The sequence below is a fragment of the Taudactylus pleione genome, unplaced genomic scaffold, assembly GCF_031769625.1.
Source record: "Taudactylus pleione unplaced genomic scaffold, aTauple2 ptg000218l, whole genome shotgun sequence".
Taxonomy (NCBI): Eukaryota; Metazoa; Chordata; class Amphibia; order Anura; family Myobatrachidae; genus Taudactylus; species Taudactylus pleione.
This window is the reverse complement of record NW_028284620.1, coordinates 4,360,034-4,376,110: the sequence shown is the minus strand read 5'-3', so window position 1 is coordinate 4,376,110 and position 16,077 is coordinate 4,360,034. Positions and strand designations below refer to the sequence as shown.

Genomic DNA, 16,077 nt, shown 5'->3' with positions numbered 1-16,077 from the left:
AGGCAACTTAAATAGGGCAACAGTAAGTGGAACACTAAGGTCAACACTATATATTTACTAAAGTGCGAGTTTTTAGAAGTGGAGATGTTACCCATAGCTACTGTACCAATCAGATTCTACTTGACATTTATATAACACTTTCTAAAAGATAATAGCTAGAATCTGGTTGCTATAGGCAACATCTCCACTTCTAAAAATCCACACTTTAGTAAATATACCCCTAAGAGCCTGATTTAGAAGTGGACGAAGTTGCAGCTGCGGATGTAATTTTTTGCGGAGTTGCAGCAATGGTAAAATGCATATAATAGTTTTAGCCTTTCCCTTGTGCACTAGCATTGGCTAAACTGTGCTGACCCTGAAACACCCAATGTCTGTACAGTGAAACTGTGCCGGTGCTCAGAGGCGCCGAGAGCTGCGCTGTGGGTAGAAGGGGGTGTGGCCAAATTGCGGGAGGCGTGGCCACGCCCCCTTAGAAAAAAAAAAAAAAAAAATTTGCAACGCTGCACACTGGGGAGGGGACGCTGTGAGCCCCTCAGCCTGGCGCATAGCCAGTGGGGGGCATGATCAGTGTGATCGCTCCCCCCACAGGCATAGGAGACTGCTGTGGCTGCTACTTAGCAGTCGCAAGCAGTCTCCCACTGCAGTCCAGCACACAGCAGCGTGTGCTGGGCTGCTTTGTTGTATGGGGGGCGTGGGGCGCTGGACCCGAGCCCCCGCCGGGCACCTCCAGCAAGCCCGGGCGCGGGTCATTTGTACCCCTCCCCCCCTCTCGGCGCTCCTGCCGGTGCTTGTGATCACTCCACAATTGGTGCACTATCGCGTCCAGAATTAACACTTGCACAAGCCTATGGCTGGGACACACTTGCACAAGCCTATGGCTGGGACAGTGTCTTCTTCTCAACTCTGGCTAAACATGGCCTCTGTGGCTGCCACTCTGCATTTGGAAATGCAGGCATATTCAGTGACACGCCCATGACACACCCATGATCTTTATTTGGGTTCTCTTCAGGCCACCTCCCAGGCACCGCCCAAGAACACTTTGTTTTATCTTGCCGGTTCTACTGCTAGCATCTCCGTACACAACAGCAGGCTCTGCGTACACTCAGGGGAATGCATGGCACTGGAGGGGTTTTTAGGAGAGTCGCTTAAATGTGCAAACATCGGTATTGCATTCACCTCAGGCCCTAATTGTTAAGACAACCTCTGGCCCAAATATACTAGACTGTGGTTTGCAAGCACAAGAGTGATCTTTGTGAGCTAGCAGCTAAATATCAAACGGTGTATAAGGCAAAGCTAGGTTGTATTTGCTTTAAAACTAATTATCACTTTAAATCTAGCAGCTATATCATGAATGTCACACAGAAAGAACATTTCCTAAAATTCTCCAAATAATGCCCTCCCCATGGCAAGAGAAAGGTAACAGGCACATTCCATGAGAGTTAAGACAAACACCCCTCCTCCCCCAGACACTCTTTTGCCACAGTGATAACTACAGTATATACACTGCATGTACTGAACTGTTTCTATACTGCATCTGTTCAATACAGTGTCCCCCAGTATCAAATATACTGCAAATTAAATAAATATCATTTAAAGACCATTTGAAAAAACAAACAAACATAACTTGATTTTGTAGATAAGATTAATTTAAAGCAGAATGCAGAAGTAGGGTGCGGGTAGGAAAGGGATGGTAGAGAAAGTCACAAGTAGAAAAGTGAGGTTGCCAAGCAATGTGTTACAATCAGCTAACCATAATCTTCTATGAATTGCATAAAAAAATCAGGAAAGATTACCTAAGTATAGTACTTTGTGGGACAACCCACTAAGGGGTCTATTTACTAAGCAGTGTTAGGAGACAGAGTGAAAAGTGATAAGGTGCCAGCCAATCAGCTCCCAACTGCCATTTTGCAAACACAGTCTGTGAGATGACAGTTGGGAGCTGATTGGCTGGCACCTTATCACTTTTCACTTTTCCTAACACTGCTTAGTAAATAGACCCCTAAGTATTACATTTAGTTGCATTGATATGTACAATAAGGTCCATTTTCTTTTAGCACTAAAAGTCCCTGATCCCGATGCAAAATATACCCCACTGTCACTCCTGGGGTGTTATGTTTGGTAGCAGGGCCGTAACTAGGGTGGTGCAGCCAGTGCGCCAACACAGAACTCACATGCCCTATGGGTGGATCTAGCCACCTCCACCCACTATCACCCCCACTAGCTTGCCTCTCCTCTACAGCCTGCTGCAATGTATAATAGCGGCATGCCCGGCTCCTTCTCTGCCGGGCGCACCACTACTAACACACATTACAGTCGGCAGCAGTGCAGCTGCCTGCCCCCTTGCTCACTCTCCTCCCCATCTTCAGGGACTGGGAGAGATGTCATGATGTCTCTCCCAGTCCAGTTCCACAGTGCCCTCCGCAGAGGAGCCGTTCCTTAGTTTTTGGGCTACAGTAAATACTGTAGATGGCACTGGTGGGGACAGAGACTGTGGCTTCCCCGACTCTCACAGTGTGTGCAGGGGGGGGGGGTGTATGTGTAAGGGGGTGTGGGCTTTGTACATTTTTACTTTGTGACATAATGTGTAAAGGGGGGCTTTGTACTATGTGGCATAATGTGTAAGGGGGGGATTTGTACTGTGTGGCATAATGTGTAAGGGGGGATTTGTGCTGTGTGGCATAATGTGTAAGAGGGGAATTTGTACTGTGTGGCATAATGCGTATGGGGGGATTTGTACTGTGTGGCATAATGTGTAAGGGGGGTATTTGTACTGTGTGGCATAATGTGTAAGGGGGGAAATTGTACTGTGTGGCATAATGTATAAGGGGGGATTTGTACTGTGTGGCATAATGTGTAAGGGGGGATTTGTACTGTGTGGCATAATGTGTAAGGGGGGAATTATACTGTGTGGCATAATGTGTAAGGGGGAATTTGTACTGTGTGGCATAATGCGTAAGGGGGGGATTTGTACTGTGTGGCATAATGCGTAAGGGGGAGATTTGTACTGTGTGGCATAATGCGTAAGGGGGTATTTGTACTGTGTGGCATAATGTATAAGGGGGGGATTTGTACTGTGTGGCATAATGTGTAAGGGGGGATTTGTACTGTGCGGCATAATGTGTAAGGAGGGATTTGTACTGTGTGGTATAATGTGTAAGGGGAGATTTGTACTGTGCGGCATAATGTGTAAGGGGGTAATTTGTACTGTGTGGTATAATGTGTAAGGGGGGTATTTGTACTGTGCGGCATAATGTGTAATGGGGGGGTTGTACTGTGTGGAATAATGTGTAATGGGGAACTCATACTGTGGGCATAATATGTAAGGGGCATCACTACTTTGTTATCATAATGTGTAAGGGGCATTACTACTGTGTAGCATAACATGTATAAGGGACACTACTATGTAGTTTAATGTGAATAAAGGGCGCACTGTCCCTGTTTGCGATATGGGGGCACCAATGCTCTTTCTGGCACAGGTCACCAAAATGTATAGTTACGGCTCTGTTTGGTAGATATTGGAAACAATAATAGGGCAATTATATTTTTTGTGCTATGTACCTATACTCACATTACCTAGAATTACAGTAGCAGTGCTTAACCTATGTCGACTGCGAAGGAATATGTGTAATGTTTACGGCCACAAGTTGCCAGGGTAACACCCTGAGAAGTGGCAACCCTTGGCCATTGACTTTTAAGTGCTCATGCTGTGCAGTGATGTCATCACACAATGATCTAGATTAAGTTGATAGTATGGTCACAAGGAGACAAAAAGATAATAATAGCCTAGTGCAGTGGTACCCAAACTGTGCGCTGCAGCACCCTGGGGTGCCTTGGGACACTTGCAGGGGTGCCTCAGGTTGGTGGTCCAGCCCAAAATCAAATTCTTTAAGGTCAATATAATGTAAATATGTGGACAAACAGAAGTGCAAACCTGTCCACCCCCACATAACTGACCCTAGGGATGACAGGTAAGCACAATTTACTTCACTTTATTACTTCACTAAATTTTTTCAGAATTTCTCAATAACAAACTTTTTTACTAGGGATGCCGTGAAAATAATGCTGATACTCGGGCAGCACAGATGGTGTAATGGTTAGGATTACTGTCTGGATTCCCACCACAGCCCTAACTGTGCGAAGTTTGTATATTCTCCCTGTGCTTGCATGGGTTTCCTCCAGCTACTCCGGTTTCCTCCCACACTCCAAAAATATACTAGTAGGTTTTATTGGCTCCCACCAAAAATTAACCCTAGTGTGTATGTGTGTGCATGTACACATGGTAGGGAATATAGATTGTAAGCTCCATAGGGGCAGAGACTGATGTGAGAGGCCAAATATGCTCTGTAAAGCGCTGCAGAATATGTGTGCGCTATATAAATAACTGGTAATAAATAAATAAATGATACTCTAGGGCGCCGCGATTCAAAAAAGTTTGGGAACCTCTGGCCTAGTGCCTCTGTTTTAAATTGGGGTGACAGCAAGTCCTCATATCCCAGGTGCTGCTGGAAATACTTGAACGTCTCTTCTAGGCATTTTTATAAAATGCTAATAGCACCACACACAATTTTGATCTAAACATTGGCCTGAAAGCTGCCATTAAACGCTATTAGTAATCTGTAAAGTGATAGGGAGACCTGGATCTTGTCTTTCTTGTTCTTATGTGATGGTTTCTAATTGAGGACCTTATTTAGTGATGTTAGGAACTTTGGGCCGTATTCAATTAGTTTCGCATATACGATAAAGTTTCGTCAGCCAGACTTTTCGCCTACATCGCGTATTTTAGCCGTGGAAACTTATCATGCCCGTACCCGCAATTCGCCTTATTCAATTCCAAAACACGCGAAAACGTTGACACGCGATGTCAGAACAGACGGAAAGTGGTGTCAGAATCGGGGAAATCAGCCTGAACCCCCCAAAAAGATGCAGAAACATTGGGGAACAATGTAGTAGTGCCCAATTAGCCCTAATACTACTGTTTGAGGTACTTAAGTTCGCACAATTGCCAGTTATTCGCATCTTTACACAAGTGGTGAACAATAGCATAAAGCAGTATTTTTTGGAGAAAATAAGTAGTCCTGTCAAATTTGGGTGCAAACATATTCTAATGTCTCCAAAGTGCAGTTTTAATAATTGCGAATTTCTACCCTCATAAAAGCACCTGCAATCCCAAAAACACTTGACCCCTTCTTAGTGCACCTCCAGAACCTTATTTCGCTAGTTTGCGAACTTGTACCCCTCACTTTGTGGTTTTTCGCCCCAAAATTTTAAAAAAGTACTTCTTTTGGGTGTTCTTAAGTTCATTTTTAGGAATTTTTTGATGCAGTTGTCCATTGGGGGCTGTTCCAAGAGTTCTGAGTGGTTTCCCAACCTTTGCACCCCTAAACATAAATGTTGCACTTCTTTTCTCCTGCTATTCAAAGGCGAATCTTTTTCGCCTCTCACATTGCATTGACTTTCCACGTATGCGAAAAGCGTATGGAATTGAATACGGAGATGTTTTCGCCTGGCGAAAGATCGCGATCACGGCTTTTCGCTTCTAATTGAATGCGGGCCTTAGTGTCCATTTGTGAGGGTTAAATTGATATCATGCCTAATTTGTACCATAAACATTATTACTGTTCATTTGAAAATGCACAAACTTTTGGCAATACAGTAGCATTATATATATTTATCCTATAGTAGTGTACTTATGTTTCTGTGTATATATAAATTGTATAAATATATATTCACATAGTTGCCACCATAGGCATTGTACTGAAAGAATAATGTTTTAAAGCAGCATTTAGCAGAATACAATCATTGCTTATAACCATGAATATGCATAGTTAAACATGGACTTATATAATAAAATAAAATTAAACATGCGTCACAAAGTAACATTGCATCAAGCTATTTTTATTGAATATATTTTATGGAGAAAAAATTTGATTATCTCATTTTTGCCCGAAAGGCAAATTGATATTTTTAGCAAAGTTGCCAAAATTAGTCTTTGAGAAAATCCATGAAATACATTCTAAACTGTACAATAGCTGAAGGCCTATATCTAGAGTATGCTGGATTGTTAAAGTAAGGAAGTCTCCATAGCAACAGATAATTAGCATTCTAAGTTGCTTGACATTGTGCTATCAGAGATTCCTGTTAAACTTGGTCAGTGTTCTGGTATAAGCAACAATATGTTTCCTTGCACTATACATAGATAATACTTATTTTATGTACAAAGCTCATGCCATACATTTTTACATGATACATTTTATGGATTCTTATGTTGATATCAGAAGATATAAACTTTTTTTCAAATCTCCCTATCAAGCACTTAAAGTGTAACTCCAAAAATATAAATCTGATGGTCTTGCCTAATTAAAACAAATATTTCATGTACCACTATGTACTTCAATAAGTTGTGATTCCTGAAATATGACTTTGCCTGAAATAGGCAGTTGAAAATGAAGACATGGCCATTGCTGTTATTTCACAACATGTAACTGACATCCTATGTAATGATGGCTTCATTATTGCAGTACTCGCCTTTCCTGTGTTTCCATTCTCGCAGGTGCTGTTAAGGTACAGTATATTACTTATTCTAACATATCTGCTAACAGTTACTGTATGTCTTTATATTGAACCGCTACTTTCAGGTGGAAATGTTATTTCAAATATCAGTCAAGTATAACACTTATCAACACTCATTTTATTGCCAATCATATTAGAGTGATTTTGGAGTAACTTTGTGGTGCTGATTCCGAATATGACATTCTTTTTGCTGGATTGGCTCTACTTTTCTAGATACATGGCCAAGAAACAAGAAGCACACAACAGATAACTGTCAACTCACTGCTGAACGGGTGGCCGATCACTTATATACGGAGAGGGAATATTCTAGAATGATCGCGGAGTAAACATCTAGATCACCTAAAAAATATGTGTCTCACCTTCTAGAATGTTCCGGTAGATTCCCTATTACTTGAGGGTATCTATTATTACAAGGACTAGAGTTAATTTGAACAAAAACTTTTTTATTTTTGAATTCAGCAACCCCAAAATACCCTAAATTAGTTTTGTGTATTTTTGTTGGGCTTTTTAATCATTATAATTAGTCAAAACCAGTTTTTAGTATTTTTTCAATTCGACTCCAAGGTGTTTGGTGTTTTTTCTTTTTATACTCTCTGGGGCACTATTTGAGAACAATTTGGTATATACAGTATCTCAGAAATATTAAGTACTACCCGGATGTATGAACAGGAGACTGCAGCAGATTTGGAGAAACAGTATCTGCTCCCCCGTTTTCAACCGCAAAAGCTTCTTAATTGGTAAATTTACCATTCTCCGGAATGCAAAGCATTACAGAACTTGGCCCTGGTAGCTAATGCCATCTTCTGATGGAGTTACCTGCTGTAACTTTTGCAATGTTTATCATTAAAATCATTAAAACACCAATTACTTAATATAGACCCTGCAATATAATTAATAACTAATACAATTAAACAATAATTTTGTCCACTAATATATTAATAAAATAATATTTCCCTTACAAGAGAATTATCAATGTAACAGTTTCTGACTTTTTCAATACATAATAATTGTCTGATTGGCCTGATAGATGTGTCAGTTTTATGTCGGTTTGGTCAAAGTCTCATAATTAAACCTCCCACAAAAAATGTAAAATAGATGGACATTGACGGTGATTTACAAAACCCCATTAAAGCCGCTGAATAGTAAATACAGTAGTTTGGTGCTTCAATTTCCCATCAATATGTATGGGTTTCAAAATCCCTGAAAAAGCGACGCTTAGTAAATTTAGCCATAAGACTGGTGACATTTGAGCTGCTATGTCATTCCGGACAGTGTGGGGGAAATTTACTTAGAATCGTGTTTGATGCGTTCCATTCTCACATCTTATCGCTGGAACGTTTTCCACAGCAAAACGCACATTTACAAAGGATTGTGTTTGCTTGCGTTTTGTTATTCGATGGTGTAACTAGTCGTGTTATGGCATGTGCGAGTCAAATCAGGTGATTCTCGTAACTGAAGTCGCAAATCTGGCATATGATGGAACTCGCATCTCCAAAATAAGCATGTGAAATCCGAGCAAATCTGTGAAATTCGCAAACATACAGATTCACATACTGTACATCTTACTTCTTTGCGTGTTATAAGCAGCCTTCTAGTCACGCCACTGCGGGTGTATCTGCATGCAAAATACTACATTACAGTGTCACAGCCGCTGACACTGTAACGTACTGTAGCATTTTGCATGCAGATACACCCACAGTTGCATACAAACTAGTGCATTGATTTCATTCATTGAGGTGCAATTTATGTGTGAGTATTGTCAATTTGGTAAACCGATTCTTAGTAAATTTGTGATTTGCATTGGTACCAGTATAATTTTGACAATGTTTGTTTGGATAGTGCTGTGACACGATTTGATCTGTAAAGTCGTGTCTGACATGTGGTATACATGTGATTTTACCATTAGTAAATTTCAGTTTTGCAAAATCGCACCTTTATCACAGAAAAATGCAAAATCAACCGTACATGATTCTTAGTAAATTTCCCCCTGTGTGTGTGTGAATCCACAAATACTATAAATACTATGCAGAGCAAGATAGTCCAAAAGTACAGAGATTCTTAAAGTTTATTGTATGACTGATTCCATACTCCAAATCCATCTCCATCCATCATACTGGTACACGACACCGAAGGTATTGGTCCCCTGCCTCATTTCCCTGAGACATCCCTGGGCTGTCTTATACCCCTCTCACATCTGAATGCCGGGTTGCACCCGGGATTTTGTTCACAGGTCCATCCCAGATGCGACCCGGATGAAACCCCTTTCAGACTGGTAGCCTGACCCGGCACTATTGCGGGGTTGATGATGTCACCGCCATCACGTGCCACCGGCGCTTGTAGATTAGATCATCTCCAAGTGCTGGTTCTTCCTATGCAGTGAACGGGACCTGCGTTACCCGTTCACTCTGCACTGTGAGCCAGGTAAAACCAGTGTTCAACACTTCTCGTGACCAGGGTTTAAATGCCGGCTCGACCCGGCTTATCTCAACCTGGCCCTTTCACACTGCACAATAACCTGGGTTGCTGCACATTCACATGCAACAACCCGGGTTATTGCTTGTAGCGTGAAAAGGGTATTACAGACATCAGGGCTGCCAACGTTATACACGACGAGAGGACTTTTACCTCTTAGCTATATTCAGGTTTTGGGACCACTCTACAGGCACGTTCACCTGCTGGTCACTGGCACACAGCAGGTAGCAGTACCCTGTGCACTGTCATTCTGTAATCAGGCACTCTCATCAACTGTGGTCTTAGATAAAAGTGCATCTGATGTGCCTATGGTATCAGATCCACCACTGAATTCACTTTGAAAACAGATGCTTGTTATCTATATTTTCATTCTACCAGACGTGTTTAGGCTATCCGCTCACACACTACTAAATATCAGGGGTATATAATGTACAGCAGCCATTCCCATCACTACCCTCTGGATAATTTTCACTATCCTTCTCTTTCACTATACTATACAGTGCGAGACTACGATTTATGCATGTTACCCAGTAAGAGATGAAGTCTGGAACCCGACAGTCTAAATGCCGACCACCGGCTTCCAGACTGCTTTATCCCGACTAGGGACGAATGACAGGCGTCTAAATCTAGACGCCTGTCATTTGCCCAACGTCGGGAGACCGGTGCCTGGCATCCCGATCCAGCGGATGCCGGGCACCGCAGTGGACAGCCGCGGGGGGGTTGGCTAGGTTTAGGGCTCCCAGGGGGGACTTAGGGTTAGGCACCCCCCCCGGGAGGTTAGGTTTAGGCTAGGGGGAGGGAGGGTTAGGCACCCCCCGGGGGACTTAGGTTTAGGCAGTGGGGAAGGGGGGGTTAGGGTTAGGCACAGGGGGGGGGAGGATAGGGTTAGGCACCCCTAAGGAGGGTTAGGGTTATGGGGGTTAGGTTAGTAAATAATTACCTTTAGGACGATTGGGATTTCCTCCTTTGTCAGGCAGCCACTGTTGGAAATTGACCTCCCAGTAAGGGTTATAATACCAACTACTCTGTGAAGAGATATGAGAACACTTATCATTACAATGTTGCAGTGTGAATACAGGAAATGAATACAATGTATTAACAATGTTATAGAGTTTTTGAAAGTGGTAGATTGTGCTCTTTTTCTATCCACATCACTGTTTTCAACTAAAAACTCATGAAACAAATGGTAATATTGTTTATTCAGTGAACATTTCTTCAGCTGAGCTCTATGAGCAATATTTTGATACTATAAAATTTCCACGCACGCTGTGTGTATATGCCTTCTGTCTCCTCCATCCGCATTATTTTTGATATTACCAAACATATTAACATAAGTTGTCCTATATATACTAGCAGGCGCTATAATGTCAGGTGCATGAAAGTCATCAGCTGAAAATCGGGAATCTATGTGATCCCTGTCACTGTATCTGCAGTTGAATCACCCATTGACATCACTCATCAGACCAACATTGAAGACCATGTCCAGCAGGGCTGCCATCATGGGGGGAATTCCGGGACTGGAGTGGTATAAGAGAGGAGAGAGCCCGTGTTCAGACTCTGTGTCTGGCAGCTCAGTAGACTCTGGCTTAATGCCAGCATCTACTGCCCATGCGCAGGGCTCAGGGAAATGTCACCTGCGACTTATTCCTGTGAACATCTATACTGCACAAGCGCAATTTACCTCAGGCCGCCAGCAGATGCAGGACTCAGGAGACTGCAAAGATGTAAGTATACCTGTATAGGGGTGCAGGGTGTGTGGCATGGGCCCCCTTGGACCCATTATAAATACACCATTGTTTGTGATAGTGGCAACAATACATTTTTCACCATATTTAATAGATGTTTGTGTAAAATGATTCTATAATTCTGTAACTTTAGTTTTCATATTCTTTAAAAAAAAAAGCTGACACGGATAAACTACTTAGTTTCAAGGTTTACTGATTTCAACAAAAGAACTGAACAGTGAAACAGAATTGCAGGTCACTCATGCATTTTACTTTTGTATTGCCATTTTTATGTTTCTACCTGTTATGATTTTATATGCAATTTACTGGTGCATATGTCTGGTTCATTAATATACAGTATCCTGCTGTGTATAAAATTCTTCTTTCCTATTCTTTTCATGTTTGATGTTGAAACATAACTTAAATATATATATATTTTATAAAATACAGTGTATAAATGCCAGTATAATTGTTTATATTGCACCCACGACTATTGTTGAGACTACCACTCAATTGCTATAGTAATGATAATGATCACAAAACTAATGCAATTAAACATTCAACATCAATATTATGATAGACATAATAATACCTAAAATCAATAGTAATTATTATTTAAACTGTAATGTTCCCCACACAGGGCTCAAAACATCTGTATGCTTATAATAATCCAATAGATAGAGTTCTGGTCCCCTTTTGATTACTGTACTTGGATTAGTCATTGTCAGACTGAATAGCAAAGTATTTTCAGTATGACATTGCTGGCTGTAGATGTACAGCAATATACATCTTCATCACCCAAAGCATGTGCCATGTCTGTCCTCCTCTCCGCCTCCTGGTTTTCACTGCAATGGTCGAGTGTGTTTCTTTCTCAGCATATACAACAAAAGTGCTGAGGATGAGCCTCGCTAATCCTCAGCACTGCAGGGATTAAATGATCAAAGGGGAAGGGAAGTATACTTACAAGTCCACCTCAAGTAAAGGGAGAAGGGACATGGTGAAGTCATTGTGCCTTTGCACATAATGTATGCTATCTTGCCCATGCTGACATTTACACACTTCTGGTCCCTCTCTTTTATAAGAAGTGCGTTTCCTCATGCAACAATGTGCTCCCTCTTAATATAACACTTAATACTACAGAAAGTGTTGAATCCAGAGGTGGGCATGTTATAATCTCTTCCATCCTGCCATTAATAATCTTAGATGTTTCCTAATTTGGTTATCTACTTTCAAAATGCTTTGGACTACAATATTATTCCTACACATTAAATGTGTTTAACTCAAACTAGTAGAAAAAACTGCATTATCAAGTTTAAATACAGATTTTATTATGAACATCTATTTATAGACTATGGATTTTGCCTTTCTGGGAAAGGTGGATTAATAATAAACTAAGAGCGCAAAGTATTTATTGGTTGGGTAAAAACACAAAAACATGCACATTTGCTTTTATTTAACTGCCATACTATTTCAATGAAAAAAACAAATTAGCCCATTTTGAGTAGATCTTCTTTTCCATGTTAGTAGAAATAAGAAAACTAATCATATTTTCTGAAAATATTTTCTGCTGCCCTGGTATGGTGCTGAACAAGACTAGTAATCATTTAAAAAAATAATACCTTAATAAATTTAAATTGCCCAGGATTCAGGCATACATTCAGGCATATATTACATTGTGTGAGTATGTGTGTGTGTACGCATTTGTGTGCGTTTGCATTTGTGTCATACTGTACTTGCCAACTATCCCTGATTGTCAGGGAGACTCCCTGAAATAGTAGCAATCTCCCTGACGCCCTGAAAAATCTAGCAATCTCCCTGCTTGCCCCTTACCCCCATTATGTAGCTGTTACTGTATATACTTGGGGAAAAAAAAGAAATCAGAGATGTATACATACAAGTGGTATAATCAGTGCCAGTTCCCTGCATTGCTTATAAGACACAATGATTCCTAAGGCTACATGCATTTTCATATAAGGTTACTTTTGGACACATATTGAACCCCTTGTAAAATACAATACATGAGTAACCTCTGAAAAATATCAGTGTGTTTTCATCAACAAGTAGATCTCATCTGCTTTGGGGCTCTTTTACATTTGTATGTCAATTTATGACACGCCCCTCAGATGTAGCAGTACACGCCCACTTTACCGCCACGCTCATATGTGCTGCTTTCACAATCTCCCTGAAATGCTTTTTTCAAAAGTAGGCAAGTATAACATTGTGCATGTGTGTGTGTGTGTGAGTGTGTGTGTGTGTGTGTGTGTCAATAATTAACAGAATCACAGGCTTTTCCAGTCCAGCTTCTGCAAATACCTTGATCAGTATAACAAAGAGAACTGTTTAATGGAAAACAAAACAAGAAAATAAAATATATACAGTAAATGACCATTTTTCTATCTCCTAATTATCTGGATTGTGCTGAAAATTATTGAAAGTAATGGATGATATGATGCGTGTTACAGGTAGAGCACTAGACATGAATAAAATGTGATATAAGTAACATTATCACTGCTTTTGACATATGATTCTGTGTCATTTTTTGTAGGGTGGTGGCTGAAGCTTAACCTGAAGACAAAGTACATTGGGGGGACATCTGAGCTATCACCAATGTACTGAGGTAGGAGCATATCTGTTTAATAACAGATATCACATTTTATTTTCATTTCTGCCATGAGTATTAGAACTGTGGATGCAAAAGTAAAACTGCAATGATGGTTTCTAATAAGATCATAATAGTTGTGTTTCATGAGAGATTATTCATTGTTGATTAGTATTATCTCCACTGAGCACCGTGGTCTTTTGATCATTTATTGTTTAAACAGTGAAAAGAACGCTGTAGCTTTACCGTCATACTCTTCTCTGTATATGTCCAGCATGTACTCTATAGGAAATATTCATGCATGCAATATAGTTATCTCTCTATACATGTATTGCACATGCTTATATTAAAATATATTCCTGCAATCCATTTTTTTTATGTAAACACAAAAGAGAAAAATAAATGGACATAACGTAACCTGCTGGGAATGTTATCATGGAGCAACAGATCTCAGTAAGACAAAACAGACAGATATCCTTAATTATGTATTTATTGCGGGCTGTACTTTATCATGTTGGATAAAACAGTTGTTTTATTTTGTGTAAGTGTGGCGGACCAGAGTATGCATTGGAGAATTCTTCCGAATGCTTAATCATTTGTATTGTTATACATTGCTTGACTACTGAGAGTACAATAACCTTGCAAAGTAAAACAATTGCCTAAGCACAACTTTATATGGTTAGCTCTAGTGTAAGCACTGTAATCTTTGCAACCATGTAATTATCTTCCCTATTTTAAACTTCTGCAGGAAAAGATTTAAAACTGATATTTTTCTGCTTGTTTGGGAATTGCTATACCTTTTATCTCTTTAGCAAAGTCTAAACTATCCCTGTCATTTCCAGATAATGATATATTATAAGAAAAGTCATTCCTATGTAATGCCTCTGTGTTTATTCACCATTGTCATCTTATCTCTGTTTACCTTGTCGGTGTGGTTTTATACTGTATACTTATTGCATTTTAAATTTGCCTTGATGTCCCCCAGGATTCTTTATTTGATTTGGCATACTTGATATATAGAAAGTGAAGTAAACTATAAAAGCAAAAAGTTACGCAGATAGGACGTGCTCATTTTTTTAATCAATTATTATTTAAGGCTCTAGGCAACCGTTCTTCAATAAACATGTATAAATGTACACTTATGCTGCAAGTCACCTGAATTCAACTTCAACATTTGCAAACATATTATCATGCTGATCTGCTCCTATTGCCAGATCCAAATATTATTTTGCCCCACTTCCTACCAGACATCTTGCAATCCCTGTAGGAATCAGTATGTTATATGTAAATATACACATTGATATCACTTATCCGGCTAGTGTACACCGATCTAGCTTATATTAATAATAGCAAATACAGAAAATAAAATTATATATCAATATAACAATATGAACACCCACTACAGTATATATCCAATTCTACTAATGAAAAGAAAACAACAAAACTGTGTTATAACTTATTATGACATTCACTGCAAAACACATACAGTATGTTGGTATCACAATGTGTTGGGTGGGTGGAGACAGCACTGTTACATCTAATTTGTTTTTGCTGTCACTGTTTGGGACTGTGAGAAAAGTATTGGAAAATGAATAACTATTACAAATGAATATACTAGCGCTTGTCTTCTCCCTCATGTCTATATCTATATATACCTGCCAGCATGGCACTATTTCTCTTGCAAGGTTCATTATAACCTAGTCTCTAGGCTTTTGTAAAGGAATGCTAATACATTTCAGCTCATGATGAAGAGGGAATATCTCTGCAGAATGCATCTTCAAAAATCAAATCAAATATCTCCAAATAATCAGGTACTGAATGCTTTGGCCATATATTACTTTGTAGCATTTGGAACTTGTGCTACCTTGAACTTAAAAAGATTTTAATAATATGCCCCTCACCTTAACCCTCCGTTCCTGCTAATGCCTTGCTGGAAATTTTATGTGTGTGGTAGCGCAACATTAATAAATGAAAACATGGAGCTTAATGATAGATTTTAAGAAAATATTTGAACATTTTGTCTAATACCAGCAACAAACAAACATGTTAGAAGTTTAGTATTTCTTTAATTTGAGGGCATATTTTACATATGTTTCTAAGGGGTCTATTTACTAAGCAGTGATAAGAGACAGAGTGGAAAGTGAAAAGAAAGTGATAAGGTGCCAGCCAATCAGCTCCCAACTGTCATTTTTCAAACACAGCCTGTGAGATGACAGTTGGGAGCTGATTGGCTGGCACCTTATCACTTTCCTATCACTTTTCACTCTGACTCCTAACACTGCTTAGTAAATAGACTCCTATAGCTTAGTCAGAGGTCTACCACTTTCCTGAAATATTAGGACTGGCATTCTTTTCTTCCGAAGCTTAAAAAAGAGCAGAAATATAAGATCTAAGATAATATTATAATAACTGTATTTTGTTCCTGGAATAAAATATAGATGCGCCCAGGTACCATGTTGCTGGATGCGTCTCCATAGGATTGAATGGAGTGCCACAGACTACTCCTAGTTAGGCAGATCTGTAAAATGTAAATGAAACTCATATAGGTACTGATTCAGAGGTGGCCACATCTGTCTCTTTATGGTAATGTCACGATCGGTTCTGTTCATGCTGAAGCTCCCACTCGCACCATCAAAGCCTGCACCAGCCCTATGGCAGGTACAATTTCTCTGTCAGAACATGGCTTCCTCTGTCAGCTCTACTGTGTCTTTA

General features: G+C 40.0%; 1 protein-coding gene across 2 annotated transcripts in view; it reads left to right on the top strand.

The window, feature by feature from the left end:
- The window catches only part of SGCZ (sarcoglycan zeta), a 1,038,602-nt gene that overhangs the window by 334,174 nt on the left and 688,351 nt on the right, over positions 1–16,077 (top strand). For both annotated transcript variants that reach the window (XM_088478800.1, XM_088478799.1), the window contains one exon: positions 13,312–13,383. The gene's annotated coding sequence lies outside the window, so the exon portion shown is untranslated. The remainder of the gene's footprint in view (positions 1–13,311; positions 13,384–16,077) is intronic.